Here is a 13,434-nt window from a genome sequence, read left to right as displayed (position 1 = left end):
CATTGCTAGGGAGCTTCTTGTCCCTCCCTGATGGTTGATGTAAGCTACAGTCGTGATGTTGTCCGACTGAAACCTGATGAACCCCCGAGTTGTCAACTGGGGCCAAGCCAGGAGGGCATTGAGAACTGCTCTCAATTCCAGAATGTTTATTGGCAGGAGACTCTCCTCCTGACTCCATTGTCCCTGAGCCTTCAGAGAATTCCAGACGGCACCCCAACCTAGAAGGCTGGCGTCTGTTGTTACAATTGTCCAGTCTGGTCTGCTGAACGGCATCCCCCTGGACAGATGTGGCCGAGAAAGCCACCATAGAAGAGAAATTCTGGTCTCTTGATCCAGATTCAGAGAAGGGGATAAGTCTGAGTAATCCCCATTCCACTGACTTAGCATGCACAGTTGCAGTGGTCTGAGGTGTAAGCGTGCAAAGGGTACTATGTCCATTGCCGCTACCATTAAGCCGATTACCTCCATGCATTGAGCCACTGACGGGTGTTGAATGGAATGAAGGGTGCGGCAAGCACTTTGAAGTCTTGTTAGCCTGTCCTCTGTCAGGTAAATCTTCATTTCTACAGAATCTATAAGAGTCCCCAGGAAGGGAACTCTTGTGAGTGGAACGAGTGAACTTTTCTTTTCGTTCACCTTCCATCCATGTGACCTTAGAAATGCCAGTACTAACTCTGTATGAGACTTGGCAGTTTGAAAGCTTGAAGCTTGTATCAGAATGTCGTCTAGGTATGGAGCTACCGAGATTCCCCGCGGTCTTAGTACCGCCAGAAGAGCGCCCAGAACCTTTGTGAAGATTCTTGGAGCTGTAGCCAATCCGAATGGAAGAGCCACAAACTGGTAATGCCTGTCTAGGAAGGCAAACCTTAGGTACCGGTAATGATCTTTGTGAATCGGTATGTGAAGGTAAGCATCTTTTAAATCTACAGTGGTCATGTACTGACCCTCTTGGATCATAGGTAAAATTGTCCGAATAGTCTCCATCTTGAACGATGGAACTCTTAGGAATTTGTTTAGGATCTTTAAGTCCAGGATTGGTCTGAAAGTTCCCTCTTTTTTGGGAACCACAAACAGATTTGAGTAAAACCCCTGTCCCTGTTCCGATCGTGGAACTGGATGGATTACTCCCATTAACAAGAGCTCTTGTACGCAGCGTAGAAACGCCTCTTTCTTTGTCTGGATTGTTGACAACCTTGACAGATGAAATCTCTCTCTTGGAGGAGAGTATTTGAAGTCCAGAAGGTATCCCTGAGATATTATCTCTAGCGCCCAGGGATCCTGGACATCTCTTGCCCAAGCCTGGGCGAAGAGAGAAAGTCTGCCCCCCACTAGATCCGATCCCGGATCGGGGGCCCTCAATTCATGCTGTTTTAGGGGCAGCAGCAGGTTTCCTGGTCTGCTTGCCCTTGTTCCAGGACTGGTTAGGTTTCCAGCCTTGTCTGTAGCGAGCAAGAGCTCCTTCCTGTTTTGGTGCAGAGGAAGTTGATGCTGCTCCTGCTTTGAAATTACGAAAGGAACGAAAATTAGACTGTCTAGCCTTAGCTTTGGCTTTGTCCTGAGGCAGGGCATGGCCTTTACCTCCTGTAATGTCAGCGATAATCTCTTTCAACCCGGGCCCGAATAAGGTCTGCCCTTTGAAAGGTATATTAAGCAATTTAGACTTAGAAGTAACATCAGCTGACCAGGATTTTAGCCACAGCGCCCTGCGTGCCTGAATGGCGAATCCTGAATTTTTCGCCGTAAGTTTAGTAAGATGTACTACGGCCTCCGAAATGAATGAATTAGCTAGTTTAAGGACTCTAAGCCTGTCCGTAATGTCGTCCAGAGTAGCTGAACTAATGTTCTCTTCCAGAGACTCAATCCAGAATGCCGCTGCAGCCGTGATCGGCGCAATGCATGCAAGGGGTTGCAATATAAAACCTTGTTGAACAAACATTTTCTTAAGGTAACCCTCTAATTTTTTATCCATTGGATCTGAAAAAGCACAGCTATCCTCCACCGGGATAGTGGTACGCTTAGCTAAAGTAGAAACTGCTCCCTCCACCTTAGGGACCGTTTGCCATAAGTCCCGTGTGGTGGCGTCTATTGGAAACATTTTTCTAAATATCGGAGGGGGTGAGAACGGCACACCGGGTCTATCCCACTCCTTAGTAACAATTTCAGTAAGTCTCTTAGGTATAGGAAAAACCTCAGTACTCGCCGGTACCGCAAAATATTTATCCAACCTACACATTTTCTCTGGTATTGCAACTGTGTTACAATCATTCAGAGCCGCTAACACCTCCCCTAGTAATACACGGAGGTTTTCCAGTTTAAATTTAAAATTTGAAATATCTGAATCCAGTCTGTTTGGATCAGAACCGTCACCCACAGAATGAAGTTCTCCGTCCTCATGTTCTGCCACCTGTGACGCAGTGTCTGACATGGCCCTAATATTATCAGCGCACTCTGTTCTCACCCCAGAGTGATCACGCTTACCTCTTAGTTCTGGTAATTTAGCCAAAACTTCAGTCATAACAGTAGCCATATCCTGTAATGTGATTTGTAATGGCCGCCCAGATGTACTCGGCGCTACAATATCACGCACCTCCCGAGCGGGAGATGCAGGTACTGACACGTGAGGCGAGTTAGTCGGCATAACTCTCCCCTCGTTGTTTGGTGAAATTTGTTCAATTTGTACAGATTGACTTTTATTTAAAGTAGCATCAATACAGTTAGTACATAAATTTCTATTGGGCTCCACTTTGGCATTGCAACAAATGACACAGGTATCTTCCTCTGAATCAGACATGTTTAACACACTAGCAAATAAACTTGCAACTTACAATACAATTCAATTAGAATAATATTAAAAACGTACTGTGCCTTTAAGAAGCACAGAAGATCTATGACAGTTGAAAATTAATAAATTGAAACAGTTATAGCCTCAATCCTTATAAACAACACAACTTTAGCAAAGGTTTAATCCCATTAGCAAAGATAACAAATTCTGAAAGCAGGAAACAAATTACAGAATAAACGTTTTTTATCTCAGTCAACTATGATTCTCACAGCTCTGCTGAGAGAAATTACCTCCCTCAAAATAAGTTTTGAAGACCCCTGAGCTCTGTAGAGATGAACCGGATCATGCAGGAAATACAATGAGCTGCTGACTGAAATATCTGATGCGTAGCAAAAGCGCCAAAAAACGGCCCCTCCCCCTCACACACAGCAGTGAGAGAGAACAGAAACTGTCAGAAAAAAGATTAAGCAACTGCCAAGTGGAAAAATAGTGCCCAAACATTTATTCACTCAGTACCTCAGCAAATGAAAACGATTTTACATTCCAGCAAAAACGTTAAACATAATTTCTAGTTATTAAACAGCTTTATGTACTTCTTACAGTGTAATTCTAGTGAAGTACCATTCCCCAGAATACTGAAGTGTAAAGTATACATACATGACATATCGGTATGGCAGGATTTTCTCATCAATTCCATTGTCAGAAAATAAAAGCTGCTACATACCTCTATGCAGATTCATCTGCCCGCTGTCCCCTGATCTGAAGTTTACCTCTCCTCAGATGGCCGAGAAACAGCAATATGATCTTAACTACTCCGGTTAAAATCATAGCAAAAACTCTGGTAGATTCTTCTTCAAACTCTGCCAGAGAGGTAATAACACACTCCGGTGCTATTTTAAAATAACAAACTTTTGATTGAAGATATAAAAACATAATTTATGCTTACCTGATAAATTCCTTTCTTCTGTAGTGTGATCAGTCCACGGGTCATCATTACTTGTGGGATATTAACTGCTCCCCTACAGGAAGTGCAAGAGGATTCACCCAGCAGAGTTGCTATATAGCTCCTCCCCTCTACGTCACCTCCAGTCATTCGACCAAGGACCAACGAGAAAGGAGAAGCCAAGGGTGTAGTGGTGACTGGAGTATAATTTAAAAAATATTTACCTGCCTTAAAAAACAGGGCGGGCCGTGGACTGATCACACTACAGAAGAAAGGAATTTATCAGGTAAGCATAAATTATGTTTTCTTCTGTTAAGTGTGATCAGTCCACGGGTCATCATTACTTGTGGGATACCAATACCAAAGCAAAAGTACACGGATGACGGGAGGGATAGGCAGGCTCTTTATACAGAAGGAACCACTGCCTGAAGAACCTTTCTCCCAAAAATAGCCTCCGAGGAAGCAAAAGTGTCAAATTTGTAAAATTTGGAAAAAGTATGAAGCGAAGACCAAGTTGCAGCCTTGTAAATCTGTTCAACAGAGGCCTCATTCTTAAAGGCCCAAGTGGAAGCCACAGCTCTAGTGGAATGAGCTGTAATTCTTTCAGGAGGCTGCTGTCCAGCAGTCTCATAAGCTAAACGAATTATGCTACGAAGCCAAAAAGAGAGAGAGGTAGCAGAAGCTTTTTGACCTCTCCTCTGACCAGAGTAAACGACAAACAGGGAAGACGTTTGTCGAAAATCTTTAGTTGCCTGTAAATAAAATTTAAGGGCACGAACTACATCCAGATTGTGCAAAAGACGTTCCTTCCTCGAAGAAGGATTTGGGCACAAGGATGGAACAACAATCTCCTGATTGATATTCCTGTTAGTGACTACCTTAGGTAAGAACCCAGGCTTAGTACGCAGAACTACCTTATCCGAGTGAAAAATCAAATAAGGAGAATCACAATGTAAGGCTGATAACTCAGAGACTCTTCGAGCCGAGGAAATAGCCATTAAAAATAGAACTTTCCAAGATAACAACTTTATATCAATGGAATGAAGGGGTTCAAACGGAACACCCTGTAAAACATTAAGAACAAGGTTTAAACTCCATGGTGGAGCCACAGCTTTAAACACAGGTTTAATCCTGGCCAAAGCCTGACAAAAAGCCTGAACGTCTGGAACTTCTGACAGACGCTTGTGTAACAGAATGGACAGAGCTGAGATCTGTAACTTTAAGGAACTAGCGGATAACCCCTTTTCTAAACTTTCTTGTAGAAAAGACAATATCCTAGGAATCCTAACCTTACTCCAAGAGTAACCTTTGGATTCGCACCAATATAGGTATTTACGCCATATTTTATGGTAAATCTTTCTGGTGACAGGCTTCCTAGCCTGTATTAAGGTATCAATAACTGACTCAGAAAAACCACGCTTTGATAAGATCAAGCGTTCAATTTCCAAGCAGTCAGCTTCAGAGAAGTTAGATTTTGATGTTTGAAAGGACCCTGAATCAGAAGGTCCTGTTTCAGAGGTAACGACCAAGGTGGACAGAATGACATGTCCACCAGATCTGTATACCAAGTCCTGCGTGGCCATGCAGGCGCTATTAGAATCACTGATGCTTTCTCCTGTTTGATTCTGGCAATCAATCGAGGAAGCATCGGGAAAGGTGGAAACACATAAGCCATCCTGAAGGTCCATGGTGCTGTCAAGGCATCTATCAGGACCGCTCCCGGATCCCTGGATCTGGACCCGTAGCGCGGAAGCTTGGCGTTCTGTCGAGACGCCATGAGATCTATCTCTGGTTTGCCCCAACGTGGAAGTATTTGGGCAAAGACCTCTGGATGAAGTTCCCACTCCCCCGGATGAAAAGTCTGACGACTTAAGAAATCCGCCTCCCAGTTCTCCACTCCCGGGATGTGGATTGCAGACAGGTGGCAAGAGTGAGACTCTGCCCAGCGAATTATCTTCGATACTTCCATCATTGCTAGGGAGCTTCTTGTCCCTCCCTGATGGTTGATATAAGCTACAGTCGTGATGTTGTCCGACTGGAACCTGATGAACCCCCGAGTTGCTAACTGGGGCCAAGCCAGAAGAGCATTGAGGACTGCTCTCAATTCCAGAATGTTTATTGGAAGAAGACTCTCCTCCTGATTCCATAGTCCCTGAGCCTTCAGAGAATTCCAGACAGCGCCTCAACCTAGTAGGCTGGCGTCTGTTGTTACAATTGACCAGTCTGGCCTGCTGAATGGCATTCCCCTGGACAGATGTGGCCGATAAAGCCACCATAGAAGAGAATTTCTGGTCTCTTGAATGGAATGAAGGACACGGCATGCATTTTGAAGTTTTGTTAACCTGTCCTCTGTCAGGTAAATCTTCATTTCTACAGAATCTATCAGAGTCCCCAGGAAGGGAACTCTTGTGAGTGGAAAGAGAGAACTTTTCTCTTCGTTCACTTTCCATCCATGCGACCTTAGAAATGCCAGTACTATCTCTGTATGAGATTTGGCAGTTTGAAAGCTTGAAGCTTGTATCAGTATGTCGTCTAAGTACGGAGCTACTGAAATTCCTCGCGGTCTTAGTACCGCCAGAAGAGTGCCCAGAACCTTTGTGAAGATTCTTGGAGCCGTAGCCAGTCCGAATGGAAGAGCTACAAACTGGTAATGCCTGTCTAAAAAGGCAAACCTTAGATACCGGTAATGACTTCTGTGAATCGGTATGTGAAGGTAAGCATCCTTTAAATCCACTGTGGTCAAGTACTGACCCTCTTGGATCATGGGCAAAATTGTTCGAATAGTTTCCATCTTGAACGATGGAACTCTTAGGAATTTGTTTAGGATCTTTAAATCCAAGATTGGCCTGAAGGTTCCCTCTTTTTGGGAACTACAAACAGATTTGAGTAAAACCCTTGTCCTTGTTCCAACCGCGGAACTGGATGGATCACTCCCATTAATAAAAGATCTTGTACGCAGCGTAGAAACGCTTCCTTCTTTGTTAGGTTTGTTGACAACCTTGACAGATGAAATCTCCCTCTTGGGGGAGAGGATTTGAAGTCCAGAAGGTATCCCTGAGATATGATCTCTAACGCCCAGGGATCCTGAACATCTCTTGCCCAAGCCTGGGCGAAGAGGGAAAGTCTGCCCCCCACTAGATCCGGTCCCGGATCGGGGGCCCTCAATTCATGCTGTCTTAGGGGCAGCAGCAGGTTTTCTGGCCTGTTTGCCCCTGTTCCAGGACTGGTTAGGTTTCCAGCCTTGTCTGTAGCGAGCAACAGCTCCTTCCTGTTTTGGTGCAGAGGAAGTTGATGCTGCTCCTGCTTTGAAATTACGAAAGGAACGAAAATTGGACTGTCTAGCCTTGGCTTTGGCCTTGTCCTGAGGCAGGGCATGACCTTTACCTCCTGTAATGTCATCAATAATCTCTTTCAAGCCGGGCCCGAATAAGGTCTGCCCTTTGAAAGGAATATTAAGCAATTTAGATTTAGACGTAACATCAGCTGACCAGGATTTTAGCCACAGAGCTCTGCGTGCCTGAATGGCGAATCCTGAATTTTTAGCCGCAAGTTTAGTTAAATGTACTACGGCATCTGAAATAAATGAATTAGCTAACTTAAGGAATTTAAGTTTGTGTGTGATGTCATCTAGTGTGGATGATTGAAGTGTCTCTTCCAGAGACTCAAACCAAAATGCTGCTGCAGCCGTGACAGGCGCAATACATGCAAGAGGTTGCAATATAAACCCTTGTTGAACAAACATTTTCTTAAGGTAACCCTCTAATTTTTTATCCATTGGATCTGAAAAAGCACAGCTATCCTCCACTGGGATAGTGGTACGCTTAGCTAAAGTAGAAACTGCTCCCTCCACCTTAGGGACCATTTGCCATAAGTCCCGTGTGGCGGCGTCTATTGGAAACATTTTTCTGAATATAGGAGGGGGTGAGAAAGGCACACCGGGTCTATCCCACTCCTTAGTAACAATGTCAGTAAGTCTCTTAGGTATAGGAAAAACGTCAGTACTCGTCGGTACCGCAAAATATTTATCCAACTTACACATTTTTTCTGGGATTGCAACTGTGTTACAATCATTCAGAGCCGCTAATACCTCCCCTAGTAACACACGGAGGTTCTCAAGCTTAAATTTAAAATTTGAAATGTCTGAGTCCAGTTTATTTGGATCAGAACCGTCACCCACAGAATGAAGCTCTCCGTCTTCACGTTCTGCAAACTGTGACGCAGTATCAGACATGGCCCTTGCATTATCAGCGCACTCTGTTCTCATCCCAGAGTGATCACGTTTACCTCTTAGTTCTGGTAGTTTAGCCAAAACTTCAGTCATAACAGTAGCCATATCTTGTAATGTGATTTGTAATGGCCGCCCAGATGCACTCGGCGCTACAATATCACGCACCTCCTGAGCGGGAGATGCAGGTACTGACACGTGAGGCGAGTTAGTCGGCATAACTCTCCCCTCGTTGTTTGGTGAAATATGTTCAATTTGTACAGATTGACTATTTTTTAAAGTAGCATCAATACATTTAGTACATTAATTTCTATTGGGCTCCACTTTGGCATTAACACATATAGCACAGAGATATTCCTCTGAATCAGACATGTTTAACACACTAGCAAATAAACAGCAACTTGGAAATACTTTTCAAAGTAATTTACAAATAATATGAAAACGAACTGTGCCTTTAAGAAGCACAGAAAATATTATAACAGATAAAATAATTAAGTTATAGCATAGGATTGTTCCCCTCAGCAAATGATAACTAACCCAGGCAGCAGAAAAAAATACACAAATAAACGTTTTTTATATCACAGTCAATACAATCAGCACAGCTCTGCTGTGAATGATTACTTCCCTCAAAAAAGACTCTTGAGATCCCTGAACTCTGTAGAGATGAACCGGATCATGCAGGAAGAAAATGAACCTCTGACTGAGTTTTTCTGATGCATAGTGAAAGCACCAAAATGGCCCCTCCCCCACACACATAACAGTGAGAGGGATCAGTGAACTGCTCTAATTTAAATCAAAACTATTGCCAAATGGAAAAAAAGTGCCCAAAACATTTTTTCACCCAGTACCTCAGAGAAAAAAAACAGAATTTATGTTTACCTGATAAATTACTTTCTCCAACGGTGTGTCCGGTCCACGGCGTCATCCTTACTTGTGGGATATTCTCTTCCCCAACAGGAAATGGCAAAGAGCCCAGCAAAGCTGGTCACATGATCCCTCCTAGGCTCCGCCTACCCCAGTCATTCGACCGACGTTAAGGAGGAATATTTGCATAGGAGAAACCATATGATACCGTGGTGACTGTAGTTAAAGAAAATAAAATATCAGACCTGATTAAAAAACCAGGGCGGGCCGTGGACCGGACACACCGTTGGAGAAAGTAATTTATCAGGTAAACATAAATTCTGTTTTCTCCAACATAGGTGTGTCCGGTCCACGGCGTCATCCTTACTTGTGGGAACCAATACCAAAGCTTTAGGACACGGATGAAGGGAGGGAGCAAATCAGGTCACCTAAATGGAAGGCACCACGGCTTGCAAAACCTTTCTCCCAAAAATAGCCTCAGAAGAAGCAAAAGTATCAAACTTGTAAAATTTGGTAAAAGTGTGCAGTGAAGACCAAGTCGCTGCCCTACATATCTGATCAACAGAAGCCTCGTTCTTGAAGGCCCATGTGGAAGCCACAGCCCTAGTGGAATGAGCTGTGATTCTTTCGGGAGGCTGCCGTCCGGCAGTCTCGTAAGCCAATCTGATGATGCTTTTAATCCAAAAAGAGAGAGAGGTAGAAGTTGCTTTTTGACCTCTCCTTTTACCGGAATAAACAACAAACAAGGAAGATGTTTGTCTAAAATCCTTTGTAGCATCTAAATAGAATTTTAGAGCGCGAACAACATCCAAATTGTGCAACAAACGTTCCTTCTTCGAAACTGGTTTCGGACACAGAGAAGGTACGATAATCTCCTGGTTAATGTTTTTGTTAGAAACAACTTTTGGAAGAAAACCAGGTTTAGTACGTAAAACCACCTTATCTGCATGGAACACCAGATAAGGAGGAGAACACTGCAGAGCAGATAATTCTGAAACTCTTCGAGCAGAAGAAATTGCAACCAAAAACAAAACTTTCCAAGATAATAACTTAATATCAACGGAATGTAAGGGTTCAAACGGAACCCCCTGAAGAACTGAAAGAACTAAGTTGAGACTCCAAGGAGGAGTCAAAGGTTTGTAAACAGGCTTGATTCTGACCAGAGCCTGAACAAAGGCTTGAACATCTGGCACAGCTGCCAGCTTTTTGTGAAGTAACACAGACAAGGCAGAAATCTGTCCCTTCAGGGAACTAGCAGATAATCCTATTTCCAATCCTTCTTGAAGGAAGGATAGAATCTTAGGAATCTTAACCTTGTCCCAAGGGAATCCTTTAGATTCACACCAACAGATATATTTTTTCCAAATTTTGTGGTAAATCTTTCTAGTTACAGGCTTTCTGGCCTGAACAAGAGTATCGATAACAGAATCTGAGAACCCTCGCTTCGATAAGATCAAGCGTTCAATCTCCAAGCAGTCAGCTGGAGTGAGACCAGATTCGGATGTTCGAACGGACCCTGAACAAGAAGGTCTCGTCTCAAAGGTAGCTTCCATGGTGGAGCCGATGACATATTCACCAGATCTGCATACCAAGTCCTGCGTGGCCACGCAGGAGCTATCAAGATCACCGACGCCCTCTCCTGATTGATCCTGGCTACCAGCCTGGGGATGAGAGGAAACGGCGGGAACACATAAGCTAGTTTGAAGGTCCAAGGTGCTACTAGTGCATCCACTAGAGCCGCCTTGGGATCCCTGGATCTGGACCCGTAGCAAGGAACTTTGAAGTTCTGACGAGAGGCCATCAGATCCATGTCTGGAATGCCCCACAGTTGAGTGACTTGGGCAAAGATTTCCGGATGGAGTTCCCACTCCCCCGGATGCAATGTCTGACGACTCAGAAAATCCGCTTCCCAATTTTCCACTCCTGGGATGTGGATAGCAGACAGGTGGCAGGAGTGAGACTCCGCCCATAGAATGATTTTGGTCACTTCTTCCATCGCTAGGGAACTCCTTGTTCCCCCCTGATGGTTGATGTACGCAACAGTTGTCATGTTGTCTGATTGAAACCGTATGAACTTGGCCCTCGCTAGCTGAGGCCAAGCCTTGAGAGCATTGAATATCGCTCTCAGTTCCAGAATATTTATCGGTAGAAGAGATTCTTCCCGAGACCAAAGACCCTGAGCTTTCAGGGATCCCCAGACCGCGCCCCAGCCCATCAGACTGGCGTCGGTCGTGACAATGACCCACTCTGGTCTGCGGAAGGTCATCCCTTGTGACAGGTTGTCCAGGGACAGCCACCAACGGAGTGAGTCTCTGGTCCTCTGATTTACTTGTATCTTCGGAGACAAGTCTGTATAGTCCCCATTCCACTGACTGAGCATGCACAGTTGTAATGGTCTTAGATGAATGCGCGCAAAAGGAACTATGTCCATTGCCGCTACCATCAAACCTATCACTTCCATGCACTGCGCTATGGAAGGAAGAGGAACGGAACGAAGTATCCGACAAGAGTCTAGAAGTTTTGTTTTTCTGGCTTCTGTCAGAAAAATCCTCATTTCTAAGGAGTCTATTATTGTTCCCAAGAAGGGAACCCTTGTTGACGGAGATAGAGAACTCTTTTCCACGTTCACTTTCCATCCGTGAGATCTAAGAAAGGCCAGGACAATGTCCGTGTGAGCCTTTGCTTGAGGAAGGGACGACGCTTGAATCAGAATGTCGTCCAAGTAAGGTACTACGGCAATGCCCCTTGGTCTTAGCACAGCTAGAAGGGACCCTAGTACCTTTGTGAAAATCCTTGGAGCAGTGGCTAATCCGAAAGGAAGCGCCACGAACTGGTAATGCTTGTCCAGGAATGCGAACCTTAGGAACCGATGATGTTCCTTGTGGATAGGAATATGTAGATACGCATCCTTTAAATCCACCGTGGTCATGAATTGACCTTCCTGGATGGAAGGAAGAATTGTTCGAATGGTTTCCATCTTGAACGATGGAACCTTGAGAAACTTGTTTAAGATCTTGAGATCTAAGATTGGTCTGAACGTTCCCTCTTTTTTGGGAACTATGAACAGATTGGAGTAGAACCCCATCCCTTGTTCTCCTAATGGAACAGGATGAATCACTCCCATTTTTAACAGGTCTTCTACACAATGTAAGAATGCCTGTCTTTTTATGTGGTCTGAAGACAATTGAGACCTGTGGAACCTTCCCCTTGGGGGAAGCTCCTTGAATTCCAGAAGATAACCTTGGGAGACTATTTCTAGCGCCCAAGGATCCAGAACATCTCTTGCCCAAGCCTGAGCGAAGAGAGAGAGTCTGCCCCCCACCAGATCCAGTCCCGGATCGGGGGCCAACATTTCATGCTGTCTTGGTAGCAGTGGCAGGTTTCTTGGCCTGCTTTCCCTTGTTCCAGCCTTGCATTGGTCTCCAAGCTGGCTTGGCTTGAGAAGTATTACCCTCTTGCTTAGAGGACATAGCACTTTGGGCTGGTCCGTTTCTATGAAAGGGACGAAAATTAGGTTTATTTTTGGCCTTGAAAGGCCGATCCTGAGGAAGGGCGTGGCCCTTACCCCCAGTGATATCAGAGATAATCTCTTTCAAGTCAGGGCCAAACAGCGTTTTCCCCTTGAAAGGAATGTTAAGTAGCTTGTTCTTGGAAGACGCATCAGCTGACCAAGATTTCAACCAAAGCGCTCTGCGCGCCACAATAGCAAACCCAGAATTCTTAGCCGCTAACCTAGCCAATTGCAAAGTGGCGTCTAAGGTGAAAGAATTAGCCAATTTGAGAGCATTGATTCTGTCCATAATCTCCTCATAAGGAGGAGAATCACTATCGACCGCCTTTACCAGCTCATCGAACCAGAAACACGCGGCTGTAGCGACAGGGACAATGCATGAAATTGGTTGTAGAAGGTAACCCTGCTGAACAAACATCTTTTTAAGTAAACCTTCTAATTTTTTATCCATAGGATCTTTGAAAGCACAACTATCTTCTATGGGTATAGTGGTGCGTTTGTTTAAGGTGGAAACCGCTCCCTCGACCTTGGGGACTGTCTGCCATAAGTCCTTTCTGGGGTCGACCATAGGAAACAATTTTTTAAATATGGGGGGAGGGACGAAAGGAATACCGGGCCTTTCCCATTCTTTATTTACAATGTCCGCCACCCGCTTGGGTATAGGAAAAGCTTCTGGGAGCCCCGGGACCTCTAGGAACTTGTCCATTTTACATAGTTTCTCTGGGATGACCAACTTGTCACAATCATCCAGAGTGGATACCTCCTTAAGCAGAATGCGGAGATGTTCCAACTTAAATTTAAACGTAATCACATCAGGTTCAGCTTGTTGAGAAATGTTCCCTGAATCAGTAATTTCTCCCTCAGACAAAACCTCCCTGGCCCCATCAGACTGGTTTAGGGGCCCTTCAGAACCATTATTATCAGCGTCGTCATGCTCTTCAGTATCTAAAACAGAGCAGTCGCGCTTACGCTGATAAGTGTGCATTTTGGCTAAAATGTTTTTGACAGAATTATCCATTACAGCCGTTAATTGTTGCATAGTAAGGAGTATTGGCGCGCTAGATGTACTAGGGGCCTCCTGAGTGGGCAAGACTCGTGTAGACGAAGGA

At 44.6% G+C, this 13,434-nt stretch overlaps 1 protein-coding gene across 1 annotated transcript in view; it reads right to left on the bottom strand.

The window, feature by feature from the left end:
• The window catches only part of GART (phosphoribosylglycinamide formyltransferase, phosphoribosylglycinamide synthetase, phosphoribosylaminoimidazole synthetase), a 360,923-nt gene that overhangs the window by 73,639 nt on the left and 273,850 nt on the right, over positions 1–13,434 (bottom strand). The gene's annotated exons all lie outside the window — the stretch shown is intronic.

Source organism: Bombina bombina, chromosome 3 (assembly GCF_027579735.1).
Source record: "Bombina bombina isolate aBomBom1 chromosome 3, aBomBom1.pri, whole genome shotgun sequence".
NCBI classification, from domain to species: domain Eukaryota; kingdom Metazoa; phylum Chordata; class Amphibia; order Anura; family Bombinatoridae; genus Bombina; species Bombina bombina.
This window is presented reverse-complemented; position numbering and strand designations above follow the sequence as displayed.